The sequence below is a fragment of the Mytilus trossulus genome, chromosome 5 (assembly GCF_036588685.1).
Source record: "Mytilus trossulus isolate FHL-02 chromosome 5, PNRI_Mtr1.1.1.hap1, whole genome shotgun sequence".
Classification (NCBI taxonomy): Eukaryota; Metazoa; Mollusca; class Bivalvia; order Mytilida; family Mytilidae; genus Mytilus; species Mytilus trossulus.
Window position 1 is genome coordinate 25,102,546 of NC_086377.1, and position 22,918 is coordinate 25,125,463.

At 41.2% G+C, this 22,918-nt stretch overlaps 1 protein-coding gene across 1 annotated transcript in view; it reads left to right on the plus strand.

The window, feature by feature from the left end:
• The window catches only part of LOC134717782 (cytochrome P450 2J5-like), a 47,513-nt gene that overhangs the window by 1,242 nt on the left and 23,353 nt on the right, over positions 1-22,918 (plus strand). The gene's annotated exons all lie outside the window — the stretch shown is intronic.

The following is a 22,918-nucleotide window of genomic DNA, read 5'->3' on the forward strand; positions in this document are numbered from 1 at the left end:
GGAAGACTGTAATTTGGTTTGGGGATAATTGCCCCAAACATGCAGAAATTAGGGGCAAAAGAAATGGCAAAACAAACGTTTTTTCTAGTTTCCAGACAATATCTTGTGTTCAAGTGTACGGACCTCTATAAAATTGTACTACAAGGTTCATTACCAGAAAGGAAAGACTGGGATTTGGTTTGATGATTATTTATCCTAGAAGGAAAACAAAATATTATCGGCGGGAAAAACCGTCAGTTGCACAGTATTGTGCATACGATTAAAGATCTTCGACCACATTTACCTTGTGTCGGAAACCTATATAACGTCATAAAGATCACAATCCAAATTCAGATAGTATCAAGCTTTAATTTTGTGTTCAAATTTGCCCTAACTGTTCAGGGTTCGATCTCTGCGGTCAGCGAAGCATTTTACTATATATGTTTTACTATAAAACGAGCAGATGTATTTAAAAGTACCTGTTGCTTTTTTCGTATGGAAAGCTATGCCAGCATAGGCGTATCAGGGGGCCTTGGAAAAATATGGTTGATTATATAGGGAATCACTGAATTGTGACTTGAGCCCCCCCCCCCTTTATGTCAGCCATCGGGCCTGCCTTACAAAGAGTTCTGGATCCGCCACTGCCCAGTTCTGCTTTTGACGTGTTTGAAACAATGAGTACTAATCAGGCTTTTTCCATGCTATCAGTTGTTATGCTAATTGAGAAGTCTTAAAATTTTAATTCACACTGGTCACATTTGTTTAAACCATCAGTGTGGATCTTCTTATGCCTGGGAAAACTAGCTACCCATTTTGTCTTGAAAGGACAATACGTGCATTGGTATGAAGACCCCTCCTTAACAAACAAGTTCTTTTTTCTGTGATTCATCTTCACTTGCCTCCCCTATTGTTGAGCCCAAAAATGCTTCAATATTCATATTCTAAAGGAAAGATAGTTTTAGCTCGATTGTTGCTTGCATGTTCTTTACTGTATAAAATGAAACGACAATGTGGTATAAAATGAAACAACAATGTGATATAAAATGAAACGACAATGTGGTATAAAATGAAACAACAATGTGGTATAAAATGAAACAACAATGTGGTATAAAATGAAACGACAATGTGGTATAAAATGAAACAACAATGTGACATATAATTATCCAAAGTCATTTTAAAAAGCGTGAAATGCAAGTCAAGTTGTGTAGGGCAAACTGTATCTGTCAAAAACGTATACTGATAAAGTTACATAGAGACATGGTGTAAGTGTTGTAGTGCACCCTTGATACTACCGCAGAGGTCGAACCCTGGGGTAAGTATGTACACCACATTCAAGCTAGACTTCATTTTTGATGAAATAAAAAAAATGTTAAATTTCGAACCCTTTGGACCTCATTGTGGACCATTTCGATAACTTGGCCCAAAATACCCAAATCTTAAATTTAAAAACACGGTAAGATTCAGCATTCCAAAGTACCCCAAATATTCAACTGTTGTTGAAATCCAAAAGAATTTATTTCTTGACAGTTTGGACCCCACAAACTTGTTAAATGGGCCCAAAATTTAAAAAAATAAATAATTAACACAATCATGTATGGATTCAGGTTACCAAAGAACCTCACATTTTATTTTGAACCCTGTGGGCCAATTTAATACCGGACCCAAAATCAAAAATCTTACTTTGTTTAACAACCTCATTGAAATTGGTCAAGAAGTGATTTATAAAAAAATATTAGAAAGTATTGTTGTTTTAACCCTTTTTGTCTTATTCTATTTCGATAGATATGAGTGATGTACGTATTCAGTGATGAAGTTTCAATGCAACGAATCAATTTAACTACAACTATAAAGATTCTGAAGAATTAAAAAAATTCTATGACATGCTTCTTCTGATTGGTAAATAGACCCATACTCGAAATCCAATGATAAAATTTGTTTGCACATGCGTACATTGACTATGCAGAAACATGAATTTTATCAAATTGGCATGCATTTAAAAATATTTTGCATTAATCTAAATACACTTTCAACTCTGAAAAATCCACATATTGTTATATTATGACAACGATGTGTTTTATTTGAAATAAATATTGAATTTATCGGAGTGTTCAATCAAACTTTCCATCTCAAAATCAGCACTTTCAAATCTTTTTTTTACTTTAACTATTGTTTGAGCAAGTCGGCTGAATTTGGAATTTAATGCATTAAAAATTAATAAAATTCATACAGTGAAAATACACCGCATATACAATACTAATGAATCGCTCTACAGAGAACATGAAAGTAAAGTATCATTATTCAAATGTAAACATGACTCGCAAAAAGATAGCATCATAGTGGAATTCAATACAATATGGACAAACTGAATAACAAAAGTTATTTTACGTTATTTTACGTTATACAACATTAATAATTATGTTGTAATGAATTTTTTTTTCTTTCCTGTTAGTTTTTAATCAGCTTCATGATTTGTTCGTAAAACGGCATAAATATTCACTTATTTTGTTATTTATTTCACGTATGGATGGCTCTTGGCGCGATAAAAACCCCGTTCCCATCTCTTACTTTGTATAACTTGTATCACTTATTACTAAACATAATACATGTGAACAATTTTCTTCATTTTCTTCAAAAAATCATATTTTTTGTGTGTGTTTATTTACAATTCCACATCAGACATGCATGGCATATACAGTGAAAATGGTATTTTAGGATCCGCACTTTACATACACTGAAAAGAACAAAAAAAATATATGTACATGTAAATAACATTCTATATTTTTATCTGATGTTTTGCAAATGCAAATATGATTTTGAAATTTTGTTTAATCATTTGAATTTCTGAAATATAGTTTTATTGAACTAATTGATAGGCATTGTTGAGAAATGTTATGAAATACTATGAAAGATGTGTTTTACATTTTAAATATAAAAGGTTCTGATAAAGTAAATATTGTTCACAGACAGAGATCTATGTCATTTTCATACTAGAGGATGATATTATTGCAGTAAAATTGTCTGCCATTTCCTTATATTATTAAGAGTATGTATAATAAATGCATGAAGCTTACATTTGTGCTTTCGTAAGCCAGTTTTATCGTTTTCGGAGGTTACACTATGAACTTATTGTTCACTTTCTTTTATCTTGCATTATACTGCAGAAGCTTCTGATAAATCGATTCATGTTTTTTTTCAAATTGTACAACTACAAAACCTTTATTAATTGCCAAAAATCATGGCACGTAACTTAAACTGGTTTTTTTCTTCAAAAATGCAGTATTCCTGTTAAAGTACATAAGCTAGAGTTCATTATGTCCTTGATACCATTAAATTGGAATAGGATCCCAGTTAAGGATACCGGTCTAATACGCACGCATGCACTAAAATGGAAATATTGTGCTTAAAGATGTTGTACAGTCTATGAGAATTAATAAATTTCTATGTAACTTCATGTGATAATAAAATATATATGCATGTAGTGAGTGATTTTTTTAATCAATGATGCAAATTCAATTTAAGAGAGTAAATAAATGAAGATAACAGTAGTATAACGCTGTTCGAAATTCATAAATAGATTGGGAAAAAAACAAATCCGGTTACAAACTAAAACTGTGGTAAACGCATCATATATAAGAGTAGAACTACGACACAACAGAAACACAACATTACACACATTGAACGACAAATTTTTGTGACGTATATAATTTTTCTGACGTCAGACACTCAAATCAATCCATGTGTTCGTAGATAGTAGATGTTGTTGTGTCCTGTTAAATTGTTATACGATGATGACTGATGTTCCCATATTTTGACTATTTTATTGATTGTGACTGTTTATTTAACGCATCATGTAAATGTAACGGAATTTGATGAGACTGTTATTAAAGTGAGAGGGTTAGCGCTATAGAACCAGGTTTAATCCACCATTTTCTACATTTGAAAATGCCTGTACCAAGTCAGGAATATGACAGTTCTTGTCCATTCGTTTTTGATGCGTTTTGTTTTTCGATTTTGCCATGTGATTATGGACTTTCCAAATTGATTTTCCTCTGAGTTCAGTATTTTTGTGATTTTACTTTTTAGAATGTTACACACTCAGAAACGAACTGTTACAGAAAAATGGCAATTTTCCTGACTTGGTACAGGACATTTTAAGAAATAAAGGGTGGGTTGAATCTGGTTTTTGTCTAGCCTTCGACTTTAGTCGAAAAAACGAGACTAAGCGATCCTACATTCCGTCGTCGTCGTCGTCGTTGTCGGCGGCGTCCACAAATATATAAGATAGTATCCAAAAGTTTATTTTGTGAAAATAAAATTATTTTTTTCCGTATTTTACTCATAAATGGACTTAGTTTTTCTGCGGGAAAACATAACATTCACTCTGTGGTTACAGTTTTTTAGAATTTTAACAACTTTCTTAAACAATCCTTGGTTTGTACCAAACTTGGACAGAAGCTTGTTTATGGTCATTACATAGTATCCAGAAGTAAATTTATAAAACAATAAATTCATTTTTTCCGTATTTTACTTTAAATGGACTTAGATTTTCTGCCAGGTAACAACACATTCACTCTGTGATTAGTTTTTTTTAAATTTTGATAACTTTCTTAAAAACTTGGGACAGAAGCTTCTTACAATCAAAAGATAGTATCAAGCGGAATATTTTTATTGATTTATTCCCTCATTTTTGTTGAGCCTGCAATTTACAGCAAAATTAGGCGAGACACTGGGTTCCGTGGAACCCTTACAATTTTTTTTAAATGATATTCGAGCAGTGCCTGCATACGGAGTATATATTTCCCAGTTAATACGATATTCCAGGGCTTGTATTTCCTATCATGATTTCCTTGAAAGAGCGTCGCTGATCACAAGGAAGCTATGAAACCAAGAGTTCCAAGTGGAAATCATCACTGCATAAGTTTTACGGACTTCATTACGAGCTTGTTATCCGTTGTAAAACATTCATTTTTGAATGAAATCGGATATGTTTCTGGTGTCGTAACAACAATCCCGTCCCATTTTACCCAGCTGCGACCTTTCAAATTAGAATTTTTATCGAATTTGTACAAAATGAGCAACACGACGGGTGCTACATGTTGAGCAGGATCTGTTTACCCGTCCAGGGCACCTGACTCCACATCTAGTTTTCAAGGGCTTTGTGTGCCCGCTCGTGTGTCTTTTGCCTAATTTATAAGTGTTATTCTTCATACTTTTCAATTGTTCAATGTTTGCGTTTTTTTTACACTCGTAACTGTTTCGTCATACCTTAATCGTGAAAATCGTATTTAGACATTACAATTTAGAATTTTGTCAAGTCTCATGATAAGAAATTTTTTAATAATTGATGTTCTAGACCTCGGTGATGTCTAAGTGTGATGTTAAATAATATTGCTCGTGCACAAATCGTGGCACTCTAGCTCTCTCTCTCTCTCTCTCTCTCCACCAGGCATTCTGACCGGACGTTGCTGCGTACTTGTGCATCCTACATAACCATACGGACGCCCCTTGAAGGGTTTTACCTCCGTTCGGAAGAAGACCTGTAGTGACAATACTTTTATCTTACCTCCTATACATTTCTAGGAATATGATAAGTTAATAGCGACTTCGTGGAGACCGTGTATATTCAATATTAGGTTAGTAGGGAGACGGGGCTTATTTCAATACACGGTTAGTAGTGGATTTCCAACTAAGGCATTGTTTGATTATTTAAAATTATTGAAAGATCTGTTAAATATTGTTATATCAAGGTTGTTGATAATAGATATTTGTCGTTTACATTAGTTTTTAAGTGCAGACCAATTGCAGAAGGTTCTTAAAATTAAACACCTCAACACTTTGAGAAAGAAATAGAAGATGTGTGATGATAGCAAATAAGACAACTTTAGTATAAATTCAACAAATAAAAATTGTCGGTAAGATAAATTCGTAACATAGTATGCTAGTGACCTAATATGATATCTACAGGGTAAGAAAATTTCATATGGGGGTCACTAACACACTATGTAACTAATACTATTCCCCAGTCACCTTTGGAGAATGTAAACATTTCATGCAAAGTGTTGATACTTATATACAGATTGAGTTAAAACATTAGATTTCGAACTAAATAAAGAGTGAACGCCATTAAAAATGTAAGGAAAATACTAGCGACATGGTAATAAAATGCACTACTAGTATCCTGTAGTTATCTTTCTTCTTACATTTAAGTGGTTGGTAAAATCTTCAACATTTTCTGATTTGCGAGCATTTTTATAATAGCGATGTAGTAATTTCAGACTAAAACGCAATTTTAATTTTCGCGATATTCAGAAAAATCCTGATATAATTCAAATAAATAAAAAATTCAAAAATGTGATTTTAAGATACTGCAAAACTGGCGCTGTCGCATTTTTCACAATAATAAAAACATCGCAATAATTTTTGAATTTAAAGTATTACTTTTATCAATTAAAATGTATTACTGAGGGGTCATTACTTTTATAAGACAAAATTTAATTAATATTTGAATATCCGACTATGAAAACAGAAATAAATAAAAAACAGGAAATTCATTTTTCGAATTAGAAAGATTTGTTTATACATCCTGATATCGACTATATTTTATACCCATTTATAATATTCATAGTTCAAACAAAGTTCACATGAATAAATAACATATGGTTCCTGTTTTATATTACTAAAGTATTAAAAGAAAATATTTTAAAATATTTGTTAAAAGGATATGTGTTGAAGTGTTAGACAAGTGCGTCCGTCAAAGAACTTTTCGACGGTGTCAGCTGCGACTCAAACCCGTAAGTTACAACTATTTCAATGTTTTATACTCATCATACATTCGGGACATTTTTAACCCTCCCCCTTTTATTTCCAAATACCTTTGTTTTTTTCTATTAATTTCAATTATTTTCGCGTTTTTCTGTATAATATGAATATAAATATACTAGGCATAACTTGTTCTTGCTATTTACTTTCAATTCCAAGTTTACTATTCACTGCAGTACAAATGTATCTGATAGCTCTCTATCTAGTATATTTCAGTCATCTCTGTGGATATGGAATTGATAGTACATAGAAAATACAAGTTATGTTTAGTATATTCATGTTTATATAATACAGAAAATTGTTAAAAAACATTGAAGCCAATAGAAGAAAAGGGGGGATGGCTCAAAATAATTGTCTTATACCCCAAGTACCAATGTGACCAGATAGATTGTATAAAATTTTTATAAGCATTGACATTGCGGTTGGATTTTTACTCTATTGATACGTAATTTCAAACTTAGTAATTGGCAATTTTTTTTATATAAAAACGCTGGTACGTGATAATTAGGTACCTATACGCCTTATTTTTGGCACTAATTTTTAGAATTCGTATTAATAAAGTCATGCTTATTTTAAGTTGCAGTGTTTTCTCTATACAGATCTGTTTTCAAAATCTTTCTCTTTTGATCAGTACTGGTTGTCTTACAACATGTACAATCGGAAACTGCATGCGAAAAGGATTGAATTTAGTGTCAATCCCTGTATAGTAGCGATTATGACCCGTGTATTAAGAAAATCTCCAAACTTGCCTATATAATTTTAAACCTTAAATCTATGATTTGTTAATATATTAACGGAAACGTTATAAACGATTTAAATTCATTTTGTTAGCATTACATATAGTTGCAGCTGAGGGTGAAACAAACATTTATTTTTTCTCAGAATCATAAACAAATCATTTTTTTTTCTCCAAAAACTGGAAACAATTTTTTATTCCAAAAAAACATACCCCCCCCCCCCCCAGAAAATCAAATGGTTGCTGCCTTAGATGTTTGGACTCCTAGATTTATTTCCTACGAAACAGGGTTGCCCCAAAACACCAATTTTTCTTTTCATATAGTACTTAAGTATTCCCTAAAAGGTCATGTACCAGCATTCTAGATTTCTTTTCTTCCGATTTGAGACCCAAATAATACAAATTCAAATATGTAAGGTAAAAGTCTGTGTCAGCCTTTTTAATTTCCCGCCTTTAAAAAAAATAAATATCTCGAAAAGAGGAGCTCCATAACCTATCAATAATGTACTTGGAAATATTTTTAAGGTAGACCATAAGTAAATGTTTTTTGAGACAGAATTTTCTTATAATTTGCCAAAATGAAGATTTTACTATGCTTTTTTCAAAAATATAATCAAAAGTATGGGTCACCGTGCTATTTTTCAAGGTATGAGTCGTTGAAAATTGCCTAAATTTGGTTAGGTTGTTCATGGAAAAACACTTAAGAGTGCATAAAAAAAGTTCTATGAGATAGAATTTTGAAATAAATTGTGAGAAGATAGGTTTCGTAATATGCTTTAAGAAAATAAAAAGAAAACATGGTGTCACCGAACTTGTTTTCCTGCCACAAGTAAAAAAAATTATCCCTATTAGCCTAGTATAAATTTTGTACTAAAAGAATTATCTCCCCTTAAATGACTCATTTGCAAAAAAGGATTTTAAAAACCAAAAAGATTCATATTTATTAAAATATTTTGGATAATACAATTAATTAACAAGTTTTCCTTATATAAATATAAATAAACAGTCTAACCACAAAATTGCAAATCTGTTTCCAAATTTGCTGATTTGGGCAAATAACTAGACCAAGTTTGTACTGTGATTGTACAATCCAAGATGGCGGTATACCATCAATCTCAGGCAAAAACTGAGATTCTATCATGAAATCTACAAAAAAAGGAAACCGGAAAATTTATAAATTGAAGCTCTATTTAGAGTATTGCAAACATGATAGTTTACAGACAATGACCAGATAATTATTTTGTGTCACAAGTTAAAATTTTTTATCAGGAAATCTATGAAAACAGGAAACCGGGAATCTAAATTGTATAAAGATAAAGATTTTTTTTTGTACACAATTTCCATAATATTTCGAGTACATATACGAATTTTACAAAATGTGATTTATTGGCGATATCTTATTTAGGATACAAAAGAATTTTGAAATGAACAAATTATTTTTTCTATGGATACTTACAAGGTGAGGTATAAATTCATTAGAATGCATCATAAAACTTTTGTTTAAGGGAGATAACTCTAATTATTTTCTAAAGAGTATTGTTAAGTGGTAATGAGACAACTATCCATCCAAATAACAACTTATAAAAGTAAACCATTATACATTTGTAGGTCAATGTACGGCCTTCAACACAGCATTCTGGTACAGGATTGTGTAAATGTTCGCAAATGTCGCCAACGTCGCCAACATTTGCGAAATCATTACTATTCGCCAACGTCGCCAACGTCGCCAACATTTATGAACTCAATACTGTTCGCCAACGTCGCCAACGTCGCCAACATTATGAACTCAATACTATTCGCCAACGTCGCCAACGTCGCCAACATTTGCGAAATCATTACTTTTCGCCAACGTCGCCAACGTCGCCAACGTCGCCAACATTTATGAACTCAATACTGTTCGCCAACGTCGCCAACGTCGCCAACATTATGAACTCAATACTGTTCGCCAACGTCGCCAACGTCGCCAACATTTATGAAACATTACTGTTCGCCAACATTTACAAACTCATTACTGTTCTCCAACGTCGCCAACATTTATGAAACATCACTTTTCGCCAATGTCGCCAATATTTAGAAACTGTACTGATCGCCAACATTTATGAACTCATTACTGTTCGCCAACGTCGCCAACATTTACGAAACTTAATACAGTTCGCCAACATTTACAAATTCATTCAAATATTCGCCCGCATCACTAACATTGCCAATATTTATGTAGTCATTACTATTCAAAACATTTACAAACTAATACTGTTCGCTTGGTTGCAAACATTCAGGAAAACATTACTGCTCGCCATGCAATGTGTATATGTAATATTTGCCAACTTACTGAAGTTTGCCAATTTAGCCGAGTTTGCCAATATTTATTTTTGTATGTTTTATTCACCAATATATCCAACATTATTTCTAATGTACTGTTTGCACAGTTTGCACAAAATATTTTTTACTTTTTGTTTAGTATGTTTGTAAACATTAAATTTAGATATAAATATATTATTATAGGTAACAATTTTTGGCAAAAAATTAAATTCGGATTATATCCGTCCTTGTTTCTGGAAATACACATGTTGTCAACATCCGTTTTCTCTAACTTTCCCTGGAAATATTGACCGCTAACCGTTTACTGAGTCTTAATTTTAAAATAATAGATGATATAGAACATTATAATGCTGTGAAATGGTATACAGGATTTTCCTTATTTTTGTAAGTTTTAAACATTAAATACCGACTAAAAAAAGGAATTAAATTTTAGTTTAATCAACTGTAGTATTCGTTGGTATTAAGCCAGACCCTGCCGGAAGTGCACGATCCCATGATGCCTCTCTCTCTCTCTTTCCGGCAACCAAAATATAGACAAGAACAGAATAACCAAAAGAGACAATCTTCATCCTAGAAGAGACCACAAAGCCAATCAAGCTTCTTGGGTAAGTTTCACATTTACTCGGGATCACAACATTGGCGCTGCGAGCACTTATTTGCGTGGAGCATTGCAAGTAATTGCTTATATTGTGATTTGAGGCGACGTTCGCTTCAACAGTGTTTCCCGCGGAAAAGGATTCGGGGGAAACCTTTACCGATCGTTTTTTGTTGTGTAATACTCTGGTAGAGAATATTACATAACATTACAGGGGTTTTGCAGCGCGGTAGAACCCCTGTTTATTGTGTGGCATTGAGTATTCGTTGTTTTTTCGTATTTTCAAGACGACTTGGATCACGTGACCTGGGAGGAACGGGGAACCAGTCGTGTTGTTAATTGTTCTGTTTACCTCTGATAGCTGCAGACCAGAAGGACGGGTTACCAGTAGTGTTATTGTTCTGTTCTGTTTGCTTCCGCTAATAACCGCAGACCAGAAGGACGGGTTACCCTATAAAGCGGAAGTTTTGTTATTCAATAAAAATAAAATAAAATAAAAACATCTGTATTATTAAAAGAGTTGGTTGTTGTTGTTTATTGATAAATAAATAAACTTGGTACAAAAACAGTGTTGATTGTTTACAGTTACAATGTCCATCATAAACATAAACACTTGTAGCTTTCAAGAGTTACTCCAGCTCCCAGGTATAGGAATAAAAACTGGGGAGCAAATTATGGACATAAGGGAGGGTAAGGGTTTTGTGACTGAGTCAGATCTAGCCACAATATCCCATCTTCGAGTGACAATGGCCCTCCTGTCTAGGCTAGACTTCAATCAAAATGGGGGTGGCCAAAATAATGGACCACCACCTGAAGCCCAAGGCAGGCACAATGAAATGTTAAGCAGGGTTAACACATTAATAGGTGGGGGACACGTTGCCTCACAAGGCACCCCAGCACGGGTACATGCCCAATCAGAATTTAAGCAAGAGGCATGGCATCAGGGGCAAAGTCCTGGACCCTGGAATGGTCCTAGTCAGATGGACTCTGCCTTTCTTGAGTGTAGCCCATATTCCGGGGATGCGGGAGCTAGACCTAAGACCCCAGGAAATTGGGATGGGGGATACAGGGAACAAATTACAAAAAATGAGTGGAGTCAACCCATGATGGGTGACCCAAACCAAAGTAACCCCCAACATCAAGGGAGTAGTATCAATGCCAAACAGCACTGGCCAGGGGAAGCCAGTGCATGGGACAAAACCGTTCCAACTAAAAGGGGCGCACCTTCATACCCCATGGGTCACACAAGCAACTATGCAGGTCAAGGGTCAGCACCCTGTACCCAACCAGCTCACACTGGTGGGGGACAGTATGAAACGCCCCGCAGTAGGTATGGCAAGTGGCAAGACAATAGGGGCCAGGACTCCAGGCAAGGACCTGCCCCGACGTATGAAGAAAGACCAAACAACAGGGGTGAGGACCCAAGGCGGACCCCTGCCCGTGCCTATGGGGATAGACAATCCCAAACTCAGTACAACCAAGGGTATACACCGGTGCCCCCACAAGGGGTCACCACTGGGGGGAGCTACGAGCAACATGCTTACCCAATGCCACACAATGAGGATAGGCCCAGGGAAAACATAAGGGGACCCGACAGCAGAGGTGGGGCACGAGCAACTTCAGGTGCAGTCTCTAAAGTTAGCAATGCCCCAAAAAATATCAAGTATGACGGGAAGGGCAACTGGCAGGCTTTTTTCACAAAATTTGCTAGATACGCAGAGGTTTGTGAATGGGGTCCCCAGGAATGTAAAGACCAACTTTGCTGGTGCCTTGAGGGGAAGGCCAGCGAATATTATGCCCTCATAACGGAAAGGGACAAGGAGGTAAGTTATAGGGAGCTTGTGGAAAAGCTTCACAAGCGCTTTGGTTTCAAGGCACTCCCCGAGACCGCCCGGGTTCAGTTTAACAATGCTCGGCAAGCCCCTGAGGAGTCTCTGGAGGACTGGGCTGACCGGGTGTTGTCCTTGGCCACTAGAGCCTTTAGAACCCTCCCTGATGACTATATGTATGAGCAGGCCGTGATGCGGCTGTGTCAGGGTATTGAAAATAAAGAGTTGGGGGTGCAAGTTTCTAATCTTCAGCCCCAAAGCATAGAGGAGGCCGTAGATAAAATACGGCTATTCCAGCACAATACCCAGGCAATATATGGGAGGTCAACCAGGCGTGAGGTTAGGCAGGTAATGGGTGGCCGGTATGACGACCACCAAGAGGTGTTCCAAGAGTACCAGGTACCGCAGGTAAGAGCCACTATGGCCCCAGAGAGGGCCCCAGTGAGTACTTGGAAAAGTGAATTGGAAAAGACCAATACAAAATTTGATAATAAGTTGGGTCAAGTGCACGAGAAATTGGATGACATGATGGACCAATTTAGGAAACTCCTCACTCGCACTCCGGCAAGAAGCCCCTCACCGGGCGGACGGCCAGCTGCCGGGGGATGTTTCCACTGTGGGGAGAGAGGACATTTCAAACGGGACTGCCCAAAATTTAGGGGAAGGTCACCATCAAGAAGCCCATCCCCATATCGAGGGTCTGGGCGGGAAAGTGTATGCTATAACTGCTATAAACCTGGGCATATGCGAAATGAGTGCCCAGATCTGCGGTCAAAAGAGAAAACGGTAACTTTTGCTGACCAATCTCGTATGGCACCAAGTTCGTTAAACTCCAACGGGGCAGCTCCACAGGTCAGAGCAAGCCCCCAAAAATAGAGTTTGGCCTGTCAACAGATGTGCAGTTTAGGGATCAAAATGTAGGGGAAGTAACCTTGGAATATCAGGGTCCAAAATCAGTTTGTCAGGGGAATGAGGTAATGCCCATACAAATACAAGAGGCAGAGGGGTTGTTATCAGTAGAGTCTGAAGGGGAGGGCACCCAGGACATAGAGTCTGTAAATAACCCAGCCCCTGAGTGCCCATTAGAGGATAAGGAGAATGCTTCCTCCGATTCAGAGGAGGAAGTAATCCAAGACCATGGAGTTGACCGTCACTTGTCAAAAACACTGATATATGTGTTGCGGCATGGTGCCAGTAAATGGGGACTCAAGGTTCTCCCTGGGGGATTCGTTTATGTTGATGAGCTCCTGTCGAGGCACCCAGGATTGTCAGGGTACACTCTCAAGGAGCTCACCCGTCTGGTTGAGGTAGACGTGGACAAACGTTTCACTTTAGATAGGGACCAAGATCATGGTTGGTGGAAAATAAAGGCAAACCAGGGGCATTCCATTGAAGTGGGATCTTTTGGTATGCCCTCAGTAGAGGAAAATACTGTTGCCCATGCCTACCACTACACAACCATGCTTGCCTGGGGGGATATAGAAGAGGAAGGGTTGAGACGGATGAATAGGCAGCACATTCATCTATTGAGTGAGGTACCCCCTACCTTCAAACCTCATTGGGAAGTACAGATAAAGATAGACGTACCAAGGGCTCAGGCCGAGGGTTACGAGTTCTATTGGGCACCCAGTAGGGCTATATTATGCTCAGGTAACCAGGCAGGAGTCTTGCCCGTCAAGTTCTTTAGGGAGGTTGTTCATCTAGACTCTGGAGAACAAATCAAATTTGGACCCCTTATTGTTCAGTCAGTGCTTACCCAAGATCAGGGGGACCCTGGGGGTGAGGAAAGGGGAGAAATACCAGGGAGCTTATGGTTTGAACGCGAAGATACAAGCCTGGCAGCAGTAGCTATGGCCAGTTATGGAGAACCCCAGGGTAGCTGGGACTCCACTGAAGACCATAGCCCTCCCAGGGCGGCAAGAACCATTGATACTGACCTGGAAAATAAGGAGGAAGCCCATAACAGTGGGGCCTCCTCTTCAGAGGGGGAAGCAGACACCACATTGGTTGATGAGGAAAATGATTGTGAAATTGTCACTGTCTGTCAGCTCCGTTCCGGGACAGTATTTAGGGTACCCATTAAAGTTCAGGGGCAGAGTTTGTTTGCTGTGGTGGACACTGCAGCAGAAGTGACCCTAATATCAGAGGAGGTATACAGGTCCCTAAAGTCTGTGCCCCCCATCCTCAGGGAAGTCATCATGAATACAGCAGGAAAGGGGATGCAAATGAATGGGTATGTTGTCGGGCCCGTGAATTTGGAACTGGGTTCCAAACTCATACAAACAAATCTGTATGTGGCCCCTATAGAGGATGACATGCTGTTGGGTTTCGACTTATTAAGAGCACATTGCATCGACTTGCAAATGTCAGATGGACAGCTGCGGGTAGGAGACGAGGTCATACCCATGACTATGGGTAAGGTCGGGCAGGCACCAAGGGTAGCTAACGTGACAATCCGTGATAAAGTTACGGTGCCGCCCAATTCAGTGATGAAGCTCAGCTGCCAGGTTAACTGTGAAATGCCCAGTTATATTGTCGAGGCAGGCAGCCCCTCTGGTCTTTTGGTTCCCCGCACTTTACATGAGGCGGGGAGCCAACCAGTAGTATGTCTGATAAATACTTCAGATAAGCATATACATGTGCGTCAGGGGGAATTAATTGCCCAGGCGGTAGAAGTTGAGAAAATAGAAGTCCCGGCAAAGGTACGTGTAGTAGGTACAGGGGGGGGTACTGGCCCAACAGAATCTGACCAGGGAGTCCCCGAGCACCTCAGAGATCTCTTTGATCGCTCCAAGACACTACTGGGAAGCCAAGAGCAAGAAGCCCTGGCATCTCTGTTAAGGGAGTATGGGGATGTCTTTGCAGCAAGTGAGTTTGATTTGGGGAATTTTTCGGCCATTGAACACCAAATTGACACTGCAGGACACCCCCCAATAAAGCAACGAATGAGAAGAACCCCTATTGGGTTTGCTCAAGAGGAGGAGACCCACTTAAAGAAAATGTTGGAGGCAGGGGTCATTCAGCCTTCAGTTTCTGAATGGTGCTCTGCCCCGGTACTGGTAAGAAAGAGGGACGGGGGGGTCAGGTGGTGCATTGATTATAGGGCTTTAAATTCTACCTGTGTAAAAGACGTATTTCCTCTAGCTTTAGTAGAAGAGTGCCTGGATACCCTTGCAGGGAATCGGTGGTACTCTAAGCTGGACGCTAACTCAGCGTATTGGCAAGTGAAAATCAAGGAGGAGGATAGGTCAAAAACCGCATTTATTTCAAAATACGGCCTTTTTGAGTTTGCCAGGATGGCATTCGGGCTCTGTAATGCCCCAGCTACTTATGCCAGGGTCATAAGCTTGGTTCTAAGGGGGTTAACCTGGGATATAGTGTTGGCCTTTCTGGACGACATTTTGGTTCTGGGAAAGGATATAGCTTCTCATTTGGCCAACCTGAGGGCGGTCTTACAGCGCTTTAGGGAATACGGCCTCAAGCTTAAGCCAAAGAAATGTGAACTGTTTCAAGAACAGGTAGAATTCCTTGGCAGACTAGTAAGCAGGCAGGGTATGAATATTGGCCCAGGCTATATAGAGGATGTGAAGAAATGGCCAGCCCCTCACAATACTAAAACGGTAGAGCGTTTTCTGGGGTTCGCCAATTATCACCGGGCTTTCATTGAGGGGTATTCTAAAATCGCAGTTCCCCTTCAAGATGTTACAGGCAAAAGGTCGTTCACATGGGGGGAAAAACAGCAGGAGGCATTTGATAAACTGCGGGAGGCTCTCACCTCTGCACCCCTACTGACCCTGCCCAATACCTCTGATCCATTTATCCTAGATACAGATGCCTCAGACTATGCAATCGGGGCAGTCTTGTCCCAAGTACAAAATGGGGAGGAAAGGGTAGTTTGCTATGCCAGTTGTACTTTAACTCCAGAGCAACGGCGGTATTGCACCACCCGGAAGGAGCTCCTGGCCGTAGTACGCTTCACCAGACAGTTCCGGCACTACTTGCTGGGAAGGAACTTTGTAGTCCGCACAGACCACAGTAGCCTCACCTGGCTGCTTCGCTTTAAGCAGCCCCAAGGGCAGCTGGCCATGTGGCTCGAGGAGTTGAGCCAATATCACATGGAGGTGCGACATAGGGCGGGCTCCAAACACATAAACGCGGATGCCCTGTCCAGAATGCCTGTTGACTCTCCATGTCAGGACTTTAAAACCGAGGTCAACTTGGCAACCCTGCCCTGTGGGGGTTGTCCATACTGTGCAAGGGCTCAAGCACAGTGGTCTAAATTTATGACTGATGTGGATGACGTGGTCCCATTGGCATCCAAAGGAACAGGTGTGGGGAAACGGTCTGTAAACGAAATACTGGTCACTGGCCAAAATTCTGATGAGGTTGGGTTTTTAGATGAAATACCGGTTGCTGATCCAAAACCAGCCGATGAGGGTATTTGCATATCACGAGTGACAGTGGTCACGGTGGGTAGAGATGTGGTGATAGTCCCAGATGACCCAGAATGTTCCATCCGGGTTGTCCAAGATGGGCTTGGGGTGGTTTTAGGGAAATATTCTGTTGAACAAATTTGTGACGCACAGAGCAAAGACCCGGAATTTAAGTGGCTCACTGAGTGGCTTGACGATAACAGTTGTCAACCTGCTCAGGGGGACCTGTTTCGAAGTAGCCAACCGGCAAAATTTTACTGGACAATCAAGGAGAGGTTCAGTAGGGATGAACGGGGAATGATAATGTATCATGCAAAAGACGGAGAGGGAAATAGGTTGCTGGTGCCCCGAGAATGGAGGAGGGACATTATGGAATTATGCCATGACATCCCCTCAGCTGGGCACCAGGGCATGACTAGAACCCAAGAAAGAGTAAAACAGTTTTACTACTGGCATGGGCTTAAAAGGGACTTGGAGGGCTATGTGGCAAGTTGTACGGCATGTAACCAGAGCAAGAAACCGAATAAGACTGCAAGGTGTCCAATGACAATGTTTCACGCTGGGGCTCCTATGGAGAGAGTGCACCTCGATTTTGTAGGGCCCCTACCAAAGTCAGACAGAGCAAATGAACACCTGCTCATGATTGTAGATCAATTCAGCAAGTGGGTGGAGTGTATCCCCCTCCCCTCTCAGACGGCTGAAGTCACGGCAAGGGCGGCTGTTAACGATTTTTTCTGTAGGTTTGGGTATCCATATGAAATATTTACAGACCAAGGCCGTAATTTCGAGAGTTTACTCTTCCAATCAGTTTGTGAACTGCTCCACATCCACAAGGCTCGGACCACCCCATATCGCCCTTCTGCTAATGGCCAGGTAGAGAGATTTAATCGAACCCTCCTGGCCTCCATCAGGTGTTTTGTGGGTACCAATCAGAAGACTTGGGACGTACACATTCCCCAATTAGCGGGGGCAATTAGGGCATCAGTGAATCGATCCACCGGGTTTACCCCCAATCGCCTCATGTTGGGCAGAGAGGTAAACCTCCCTGCTGAGTTAATGTTCAGGCCACCAAAAACGGGGCAACCTCCAGACCTGGCCGGGTATGTGGGTGACTTAGAAGAGGCTCTAAGGTCTGCCCATGAAATTGCGAGGGCAAATCTCAAGACCTCCCAGCTTAGAGCTAAGCAAGCATACGATCTTAGGGTAGTTGCTCGTCAGTACAAGGTAGGGGATGTTGTCTATAAGCTGGACACAGCTTCACTGCCAGGGAAGTGCAAAAAGCTAAACCCTATGTGGAGGGGGCCAGGGGTCATCCTAGCAAGAATCTCGCCCTACCTGTATAAGGTAAAAATGAAGAAAGCCCTCACCACGGTGAACCATGACCGTTTGAAGCTGTGTAGGGATAGGGAGCTACCGGTATGGGTCAATCGGGCAATAGAAGAGCTCCAAAATGGGGGTGTGGCCCAAGCAATGCAACCTAACAACCCAGTAACCCCTTCACAAGGTAATGTTCAAGATCCTGTCAGGGTGGACCAGGTGCCCCCCACCCTACAATCAACTGAGGGTAGAAAAACAAATGCCTCAGGAAGTACTGGGGCACTGTACTGCACTTGCCGAGGACCTTATACGGGAGAGTTTATGATCTCCTGTGACAGGTGCAGTGAGTGGTACCATGGCAGGTGCGTGGGAATCTCTCCACAGGAGGCGGAGGAATGGGAGAACCAAGACTACATATGCTCTGGTTGTAAGATAAAACCAGATCCACCGCACGTTAGTCTGAACCCTACTGGACTGCGCAGGTCAGCCCGTAGGAAGGGTTCAGAATAGGGTGCTGTTATGATGCTGTTGTTGTACATAAGGAGTCTTTAAGTCATTGTAAATAGTTTCAGATATTGTACATATGGAGGCAACTATTTAACTACATTGGTATCTAGTTAGATAGCTGCTATATTGAACGACGAGGCCAGATGTAATTAGTTGGGCCTTCAAGATGTTGTATTTTTTGTATTTGCAGAAAAGACAGTACAGATGTCCAGTGATGAGGGGAGTTCGGGAGGCAGCCCGAAAAGAAGTTGGGCTGCCGAGGAAAAGCTTATAGAGGAGAAAGAGCAGAGAGAGGTAAGCCCCAGGGGACGACACCACGATAGGGTCCCCTCAGTTGAAAGGGTTGTCCCAAGCCAGGGAGATGCAAAGGGTCAGGATGGGGAGTTCGAAGCTAAGGTCCCAGGAAAAGACATCTCTGGGGACCACAGGGACTCCTCCCCAAAGGCTAGGGATACGGGTTCTGGGCTAGTTAGGGGCACCAGGGATGGGAGCCATGATTCCAGGGCCCGGTCAGGTAGCAGGGAGGACAGAGTTAGGGACCCCAGTGGAGGAAGGAGCCGCTGTTCCGTTTCCAGGAGCACTCCAGGGGCCGCTGTCCCGATGGCTAGGGACACCCCTGTGGGCATTCCAACCGACCGGGGTGCTCACAGCGCGCCTCCACTGGGTAGGGGTTTTCAGGGGCGAAAGGAGACCACCCAAGAAAGGAAGAGAAGAAGGAATCGGCAGAAGGAGCGCCAAGCTGAAGAGACCGCCAGGCTGCAGAGGGCACTAAGGGAGGCCCAACAGATGCGGACACCAAACTCGTTCCAGGGAGGAGGAAGAAGGGACACAGGGGTGTCGTGGCAAAGGACACCCCAACATAACTACACGCCCACTGGGACAGGGGTGTCAGGACAGAGGACACCCCAGAGGTATAACACACCGAGAGAGACTGGGGTGTCGGGTTATATGACACCCCAGGGAGGCTGTCAGACGAGGAGGACTGGGATGTCGAGTCAAGGGACACCCCAACGGGACTGCCAGCCGAGGGAGACTGGGGTGTTGGGCCAAGGGACACCCCAAGGAGACCAACAAGCCAGGGGGGCTGGGGTGTCAAGTCAAAGGGCACCCCAACCAGACTACAAGCCGAAGGAGACTGGGGTGTCAAGTCTAAGGACACCCCAACCTGACTACAAGCTGAGGGAGACTGGGGTGTCAGGCCAGAGGACACCCCAAGGACTTGCACTGCCAAAGTTGATGGACATCCCCACCCTACAGCAGTGCCCCATCCAGGGTTGCCCCATAAGGGCATTGGATATTCAGCCACATGTGATGCTGGAACATGTGGCTGAAGTATTCGGAGAACAACGAGACCAGCCAAGGGCTTCCCTCGCTCCAATCAGGGTAGCAGCACTACAGGCACAGGCCTGGATGCTAGTGGGTGGGGACCTAGAGGATTTGGTCACCCATGTGAATAGGCTGGAGATAACACGACCCCACATCATTGGGCAGGCAGTCCAGGGGCAGATGGAGGAGGTATGCCGGGAAGGGGGACGACCAGTTCCCCCATACTTCTCAACAGCACCGGTCAACTCTCCTGGAGCCCTCATTGACTGGAGGGTCCAGGCAGCCATAATGGGGGAGTTGGGAGACAGGGCGGATGCGTTTAGGGGAATGTTTAGGCTGCAAGGTCCCCGGGCAGCCATAGGGTCCTCAGCAGGCCAGATAGGACAGGCAGAAGGGGGAATAGATCCGTTGAGGTCCCCCTCCGACTCCCCTCCAGGAAAAAAACTATTTGTGGACAGTGCAATCAGGAGTCCAACACCTCCCGCATTTGACTCCCACTTCCATTTAGACCGGGGGTGGAGGCAATGGAGGATGAACGGGAGGATGGACCGTCAACGGTTCATAGAGATGCGCCTTCCCACCCCCCCAAGAAACCCAGTGGACCTAGTAGGAGGGGTTATGGTGTATTGTGACCCAGGGACATGGCCATCTGCATTGGCATTGCAGGAACCCCCTGGAGGATCACCCTGGGTCACAGCAATAGGAGTCCACCCCAAAAAGGCCCAGCAGCTGGACGATAGTTCGTTCGACAAGATGGAACGGCTGCTGGGGTTGCCTGGGGTAAGGGCCATTGGAGAAGTTGGGTTGGACCAGAGCCAGCGGGACCCACCTCTTCAAAGGCAGGTTAGCACCCTAAGGTGGGTCCTAAATTTGTGCAAGGGAAGGCCAGAGGTTCCACTCATTCTCCATATTAGAGGGGCTCCCGAGGATCGCCATAGTGCGGAGGCGCACCTGAAAGCCCTCACCATAGTCCGGGAGAGGGTGGACCCTCAGCAGAGGATCCATCTCCACTGCTTTGATGGGGGCAGGCAGGAAGCGAGGCGTTGGAGGGATGCCTTCCCCAATGTCTATTTTGGGTATACGGGGGAGGTATCCAGGTTTGACCAGGAACAAGGGCAAGTGGTGTCGTCCCTCCCCCTAGACAGGATACTACTGGAGAGTGATGCCCCCTATTTCAGGCCATCATGGGTGCCCAATCACAGCTATGGGCATCCCCAGTATATTGCCGAGGTGGCAATGGGACTTTTGGCCTTTAGGTCGGGGGACACCCTTTGGGCATTGCTGGAGGCCACCACCAGCAATGCACGAGTTCTGTATAGGGTGTAGGTAGGGGGAGCAGTTTCGTGTAAATAGGTGTAGATATCTGTAAACTTGTCCAGAGAGGACAGTTATTTTTGGTGTAAATATCTGTAAACCTGTCCAGAGAGGACAGTTAATTTTAAGTTCGTTTTGTTAAGTTTATTATACTAGCCCCACCTACATTTGTAGTCAAGGGGGCATCACCAAGGATATGAGGGGACTGGGATCGTTGCTGAAAGGGGTAAGGGACTGGCTGTACGTTCCAACAGGGTTAATTTAATTTAGCAATCTCGAAAAGGAAACGAATAATTAGTACCCTTATCTAATCTGGGCCCCTCTCATCTGAGGGGGCCCACCTGGAAAATTCACTATTATCATTTTGGACAATTTGGCAATAAATAAATAAAAAAAAAAAGAGAAAATTCTATACTTACAACAAACATATAAAACTGGGGGGAGTGTAGTATTCGTTGGTATTAAGCCAGACCCTGCCGGAAGTGCACGATCCCATGATGCCTCTCTCTCTCTCTTTCCGGCAACCAAAATATAGACAAGAACAGAATAACCAAAAGAGACAATCTTCATCCTAGAAGAGACCACAAAGCCAATCAAGCTTCTTGGGTAAGTTTCACATTTACTCGGGATCACAACACAACGTTACATGTATTGACAAATGTCCATGACCGGCATGTTTCAAGACAACTTATAAATAAGAATGTGGTACGTATTTATTTTTACTACTATTACTATCAGAACACTTTATAGGGATAAATTAAGACATTTTTAAAAGGGGGTTCCAGCCGTTACGCTTAACTTTTGCGTTTTCAAGCCAGACACTTTTTTTTTTATATATTATATGTCTTTGGTTGGATTATGTTGGCTTGTAGAGAAGAATTTTACAAGCCTGATAGCAATTTTACGATCAATGCTGTAGGACTTGTGGATAAACATGATAAACATTAAGACTGGGGTTCCCAACCTAGAGTAAAAGGGGGGAGGGTCCATATTATTATATACATGTATATAGGATTTTTGTTGTTGAGATGAGTGCCTGTGGGATCAAACTTAATGTTCCCATTTAAATGCATATAGTTATATATTAAGACATTTAAAAAGTATTTTTTTTGCACTATTTTAATTTTTAAAGCCAAAAATGTTGATAGTTGAAATTTTTTAATTTTAACTTCAAAATTTTACACGCAAAGATGAGTATAGACCTTTTAACTTATTGTATATAATATACATGCTATTGTTATGAAACTTTGTAATTTAAATAGTGCTATAATTTATTAAGCTTTGGTCATACCAAGTTCTTTTAAAATTTAAATTTACAACTCTTTATATTCTTTTAGGTTTGTGACCACAATTGTCGTCTCTTGATTTTCATTGTTTACAAATATAGTCCCTAGTGTTGACAGTGGGTTACTTGCCATTAATTTTTATATGCCTTCCAAATTTATTTTTCCATGTTTAATGCCTCAAATTGCAAGTAGGGGGGTCAAATTACACTCTAAAATTTTTTAAATTAGCACTTTGGAAGCTGTGAAAAGATTTCAAGACGCACTAAATATGAAATTGTCCATATTTGGAGTTAGAGCCAATGAAGTTTTCTGTAATTTTTCTATAATTTGTCCCAAAAATAGTACAACACACTGTAAAAGTTTTTTTGAGAAAGCGCAGGTGGGATTTTTTTTTATTTTCATTTTTGTTTTAACAGAAATGCACTGAAAAATAAGTGTGGTCTTGGACATGATGGGAC